This window comes from Octopus sinensis, linkage group LG14 (genome assembly GCF_006345805.1).
Source record: "Octopus sinensis linkage group LG14, ASM634580v1, whole genome shotgun sequence".
In the NCBI taxonomy this organism is placed as follows: Eukaryota; Metazoa; Mollusca; class Cephalopoda; order Octopoda; family Octopodidae; genus Octopus; species Octopus sinensis.
The window spans coordinates 41,449,107-41,455,100 of NC_043010.1; positions in this window are offsets into that span (position 1 = coordinate 41,449,107).

The following is a 5,994-nucleotide window of genomic DNA, read 5'->3' on the forward strand; positions in this document are numbered from 1 at the left end:
TCTGTCAAACTGAGTTTTGTTACGAAATGCCAGAAAGGAGATGGCTTAATTGGGGATTCAATTACTGCTGCATTGGATCCTGTTGGGATGTCAGGTGCAGTTTGTCTGAAGTCTCTGCCAAGTAGGAGCACTTTTCCGCCGATCAATGGCTCTCAGAGCATTGCATGATAACACTGATACTTAAATTTTCAATTATGATAACATTGATGCTTTAATTTTTCCTTAGGTGTGTGACAAGATCTATATTGTCTGTGTTTTGGCTGTAAGATTGGTAGTGCTTGTGGAGTCTGTATGTGTTGTAATTTGTATTTGAGGTGGCAGTATTGGTGAACGTGTTGTTATTGGTTGTCGTGTGTGTGCTGCTGCTGCTGTTGGGGAGTTCAGCTTGTTTGCGACTCCCCTTCTTTTCTAATAGTTCTTTATTTCTTTTTTGGTGTGGAGGCACTGTATGCCACTCCCTCTCCTCGACCTCAGTACTTAATCAGTCCGTGTTGTTTGGGTTGGGAAGGGGAATTTTTCTGGGTCTTGGACTTGTTGTGGGGATTATTTGTTTGTGGTACTGCTGTTGCTGTTATTGTAGTTGTTGTTGTTGTTGGTGGTGGTGGTGGTCCTCTGAATGCTGTGGCTTTGGGTGTTGAAAAATTCCATGACGGCTGGAGGCAGTATCACTGGTGGTGGTGGTGGTGTTGGTGGTGGTGGTGATGGTGGTGATGGTGGTGATGGCGCTACTGTTACCTTTCGTGCATCGATCGCTGGTCTCTGCTGCCGCTGATGTGGTACTGACACTGGTGTTGGTAGCAGTGCAGGCCGCAGCTCCTTGCATTTGGGGCAATCGACCTTGAAGTGTTTATCACCACAGAGATAGCACCTCGGCTTCTTGCCTTCTACGGCCACGTGTAGTTTCGTACCATCCGGCAAGTTTATCGAGTTGAGGATGGCATTTATGCCCTCTTGTTCAATTTTGTTGGTGCGACTTGTGTACTTCCAGTATTGTGGCAGTGACCTCTATGACTAAGCGAACTGCAAATATTTATTCCTGGGGGCACCTCCCCAATTTTAATTCTCGTAACGCGCTGACAAAGGTATGTCGGCACGATCATAAAATCTTCTGAATTTAGTAGCACTGTGGAATGCTGTCTTGCTTCTTCCTCTGTTGCAAAACGCACTTCTACAGTGCCGAACCATTTTCTACGCGTCGCATACATCTTCTCTTTCCAAATTGGTTTTAAAATTAATTCCAGTTGTTGCTGTGTTCCAGTCCTTTTTTTCTTTTTGTTTATACATTTATAAATTATAGTTTTTTTTCTGTTTGTGTCTTTTATTATTTCTTGTGGAGTATTTAGTGAGACGCCTTGGAATGGTCAGGTGGCCAGTCTTCTGCCAGTGTGGCAGCTAGGCATGTGCTGGCATTTGATGCGCAGACATGCACTAAGGTTGCGCTACCTGCACCAATTTCTGGACGCTGAATGTGTGGGGACTCCGTTTGTGAGGCACGTCTTTTCGTAGCTCGTCTGCTAGACAGAGCTGCAGTCCTGGGTGAAGGAAAGGCCGAGCCCGAGTGCTTAGCACCTACTGTGTCGTCAGGCAATGATTAGTGGTGAGAGAAGTGCGACGACGTTCTCGGGGAGACACTGGGCGTCGACGGAAACTAACTGGCTAGTCTGTTTACGGAGGACTTTCCGGTCAGGGGCCACCACGGGTAACTTCCAGATGTCCTTGGTATGGCAGTGCTACTGAGGGTGGGGACGCTGCCAGTTCGGGATAAACTCTACAAGCTTGTCCAAAGCGCACGCAGAGCGACGAAGCCAACTTGCAATAACTCTTTCTCCGGGCATTGCTGATTTGTAGATATATGCCGAACAACTGCTGTCGCAATGGAACGGATTCGTCTGCCTCCCGAGTTCATAGCGATGATTGCCCCACCGCCCTCCTTCAATCGGGCAGGCAAGACTGTTTTCCTTTGCTTGGTGACTGTGGCAAAAGAGGTTGTCTGGTGCATGAGGTTGAAACGATGAGGAGAGAGACATCCCTCATCGACTTTTTCAAGTTTCGCTCGCAAAGGAAAGTGAGGGTGGAGTGGGTTGTGCCGTCCTCGGTGAATTTATTGAAAAGTGAGTGGAAGTTGTGAAACTGGCAAGAGTAGATGGTACCACTCTGTTTACCTGTGAGTAGGAAAAAAATGAATTGGAGAGGGCACTTGCCCTTGCTGTCCAGGGAGATCTTAAACCCTCTCTGTGTCAGGAAAGCTACATAACTATCATCCTTTTCCCTTCTTTTCTTTTATTATTTTATGCTATGTATACTTCCCTTCTTTGTGTTGTTGTATACCATGTTTGTTGCATTTTTTATCATTTCATCATATATAAAATACCACACTTTGTGTCTTTGTATTGTCCGCTTCATCCTGCGCCCTGGTGGCCAATAAAAGGAATCATCATTATTATTTTTTATTTATCTGTTATATTATACTACGCGTGCCTGAATTTCTTTTTATTTTGTCCACGTATTAAGCTTAGGCCAAGGAAGGTAATAGTTCGTATGGAGAAATATATAAGGGGAGAGAGAGGGGGGAACTAAGCGTGAGAGAAACAGAATGAGAGAAAATGGGGTGAAGGTCTATATTTCTCTGCATTTGCGTGTTCAAATCGCAGATGCAGTCGAAATGTTTAACAATGAAGCAACGTCATGAAGATCTACAGATTAAAAGATATAGCGATAAATAGTTTAATTAAAGTGAAATAAACTTAGTGATCAGAAAGCTGTACACGTTACACTTTTATTATTTACGTGTTCCAGACCATGATGAGGTACCGCCATTATTCACGTATTTATTAATTACTAGGAGTAGCCGTGGAAATTTCCCGAAAAATGAGAATTAGCGTTCCTTTATAAATTGTATATTCTGCATACCTTTGGTTTAAAAATACATTTCAGTCCTTCTGGATAAGGCTGTAATTCAAGGAGCATGAATTTCCCATACTCTCAGAAGTTCGGAGGTTCATTTATAAATCTAAGAGCTTCACAATGATAACAGAGAATATTTATATCACTAACGTAACTATCAACCGTGTGTTTACAGGGTTTTTTTCTTTTTGGCGTTCCCTCTGATTTACATCTTATATTCTAGCTTGAATACATCCCCTTATCTGTTGTAAATACTTACTCTATACTCTTTCATTCATATCTTCTATACGCTGATGCTCCCGTGCTTGTTCTAGTGTCTCGACCCTTTGCTTCTCTTTGCGTCATTGACTAATCGGTTTCATTATTTCTGTTGTTAGCTTACATCGTCTGTCAGCTATATTTTATAAACAAACTAGCAGTATCGCTCGGCGTTGCTCGGGTTTGTAAGGGAAATAACTATATAAGCATTTTTAGAGATGTAAAGTATAATAGCCATCTCAGCTTTTTACGTTCTGAGATTTAATAATAAATTTTTAGAGAGTTACTTCCCTTATATATGCCAAAAATAATTAAAAATGGGGAAAATTGATGGTAATTTTTTTTTTATCGTAGACTCATCGTAGACGCGCGCTAATACCCAGAAGGGCTCGATATGAATCACGACTATAAGATACCCGGTTTTAGTTAAACTGCACCGCAAAATGTGGGAGTAGTTAGGAATCTAAATCGTAGGAGACAGACAGCACACAACCTCTCTTTTATATATAAAGATATCAATTTTCAATGGAACAGACGATCAATAATTGCACTTATAAGTATGCGTTAAATGATAGGTGATATAAAAAAAAAACTTAGTTCAATTAAAAAAATTACACTTTTCCTTATCCAATCACCACCGCCAACATCCAATTTAGATCAGTCTCGGTCTTTGCTTCACTATCGCCTTTTTAATGTTTTCTTCTTTTTTTTTTAATGTGCACTTCTTTTCTTTTCCTTTTATATCATTTCCATTTTATGTAAATCCCAACAATTTATATCCGTCTTTGTTTTGTTCTCTTCCTCTGTTGCCCTGGTGACAAATAAAAGGAATCATCATTATTATTTTTTATTTATCTGTTATATTATACTACGCGTGCCTGAATTTCTTTTTATTTTGTCCACGTATTAAGCTTAGGCCAAGGAAGGTAATAGTTCGTATGGAGAAATATATAAGGGGAGAGAGAGGGGGGAACTAAGCGTGAGAGAAACAGAATGAGAGAAAATGGGGTGAAGGTCTATATTTCTCTGCATTTGCGTGTTCAAATCGCAGATGCAGTCGAAATGTTTAACAATGAAGCAACGTCATGAAGATCTACAGATTAAAAGATATAGCGATAAATAGTTTAATTAAAGTGAAATAAACTTAGTGATCAGAAAGCTGTACACGTTACACTTTTATTATTTACGTGTTCCAGACCATGATGAGGTACCGCCATTATTCACGTATTTATTAATTACTAGGAGTAGCCGTGGAAATTTCCCGAAAAATGAGAATTAGCGTTCCTTATAAATTGTATATTCTGCATACCTTTGGTTTAAAAATACATTTCAGTCCTTCTGGATAAGGCTGTAATTCAAGGAGCATGAATTTCCCATACTCTCAGAAGTTCGGAGGTTCATTTATAAATCTAAGAGCTTCACAATGATAACAGAGAATATTTATATCACTAACGTAACTATCAACCGTGTGTTTACAGGGTTTTTTTCTTTTTGGCGTTCCCTCTGATTTACATCTTATATTCTAGCTTGAATACATCCCCTTATCTGTTGTAAATACTTACTCTATACTCTTTCATTCATATCTTCTATACGCTGATGCTCCCGTGCTTGTTCTAGTGTCTCGACCCTTTGCTTCTCTTTGCGTCATTGACTAATCGGTTTCATTATTTCTGTTGTTAGCTTACATCGTCTGTCAGCTATATTTTATAAACAAACTAGCAGTATCGCCCGGCGTTGCTCGGGTTTGAAAGAGAAATAACTATATAAGCATTTTTAGAGATGTAAAGTATAATAGCCATCTCAATATGGCTAACCTACTGTAGCTTTTTACGTTCTGAGATTTAATAATAAATTTTTAGAGAGTTACTTCCCTTATATATGCCAAAAATGCATTAAAAATGGGGAAAATTGATGGTAAATTTTTTTTTAAATCGTAGACTCATCGTAGACGCGCGCTAATACCCAGAAGGGCTCGATATGAATCACGACTATAAGATACCCGGTTTTGGTTAAACTGCACCGCAAAATGTGGGAGTAGTTAGGAATCTAAATCGTAGGAGACAGACAGCACACAACCTCTCTTTTATATATAAAGATATCAATTTTCAATGGAACAGACGATCAATAATTGCACTTATAAGTATGCGTTAAATGATAGGTGATATAAAAAAAAAACTTAGTTCAATTAAAAAAATTACACTTTTCCTTATCCAATCACCACCGCCAACATCCAATTTAGATCAGTCTCGGTCTTTGCTTCACTATCGCCTTTTTAATGTTTTCTTCTTTTTTTTTTAATGTGCACTTCTTTTCTTTTCCTTTTATATCATTTCCATTTTATGTAAATCCCAACAATTTATATCCGTCTTTGTTTTGTTCTCTTCCTCTGTTGCCCTGGTGACAAATAAAAGGAATCATCATTATCATCACCTTCAGCACTATCAACGCAATAGTCTTTGTCTTTGTCATCGTCGTTGTTGGTTCTTCTTTTTCTTCTTCTTCTTCTTCTTCATCTTCTTCTTCCTCCTCCTCCTCCTCCTCCTCTTCTTTTTCATCTTCTTCTTCTTCCTCCTCCTCTTCTTCATCTTCATCTTCTTCTTCTTCATCTTCTTCTTTATCTTCTTCTTCATCTTCTTCTTTTTCTTCTTCCTCCTCCTCCTCTTTTTCTTCTTCTTCTTCTTCTTCTTCTTCTTCTTATTCTTCCTCCTCCTCCTCCTCTTCTTCGTCTTCGTCTTCTTCTTCTTCTTCTCTTCTTCTTCTTCTTCTTCTTCTTCTCATCATTAAAAATATTAATACGCTAACTTTTTGTTTTTGTATGTACCTGCTATGTGC